Raw genomic sequence first — 477 nt, 5'->3', positions numbered from 1 at the left:
TCTCTGAAAGAGCAGCAATTAACCTTTTATTATTGAGATATTTCTTATTATCAGTTCCATTAAGTGGAATTTCTACAAAGATAACCAATCTTATCTTGGATCATTCAAGCAACAGAGCAAATTTCGTACTATTTTATCACAGTACAAGTTGGACAGAATGTTTGACAGTTGCCGTTTTGCAGTTTGTGGTTATGGTACTTAATGAAGGTCTGTTTTTTATTGCTTATGTGTAATTCCCTGTCGTACTTGGTAACTGCTACTGCTACTATTATTGTTGTTTTTTTGCACTCGGATTAGAGTGATGTTATCTTTCATCTTTCTTAAAGAATATTGGGTAAAGAGAGTTAACATCTGTTGTTTGGTTATTATTAAGCAAATTTTGACTGTATGTGTGTAAGGAGACTTATAAATGCCGTGAATTTAGAAAGAAAAAAGAAATATGATTTCAAGATGAATGAAAACAGCATATTCTGAACA

The 477-nt window shown here is 31.7% G+C and overlaps 1 protein-coding gene across 2 annotated transcripts in view; it reads left to right on the top strand.

Annotated features, from left to right (window-relative positions):
- Positions 1–477, top strand: part of LOC119592991 — a gene marked incomplete in the record, with an annotated part of 24,527 nt that overhangs the window by 9,994 nt on the left and 14,056 nt on the right.

This window comes from Penaeus monodon, chromosome 31 (genome assembly GCF_015228065.2).
Source record: "Penaeus monodon isolate SGIC_2016 chromosome 31, NSTDA_Pmon_1, whole genome shotgun sequence".
Taxonomy (NCBI): Eukaryota; Metazoa; Arthropoda; class Malacostraca; order Decapoda; family Penaeidae; genus Penaeus; species Penaeus monodon.
The sequence above is the reverse complement of the archived record's forward strand: the minus strand, read 5'-3'. Positions and strand labels throughout refer to the sequence as shown.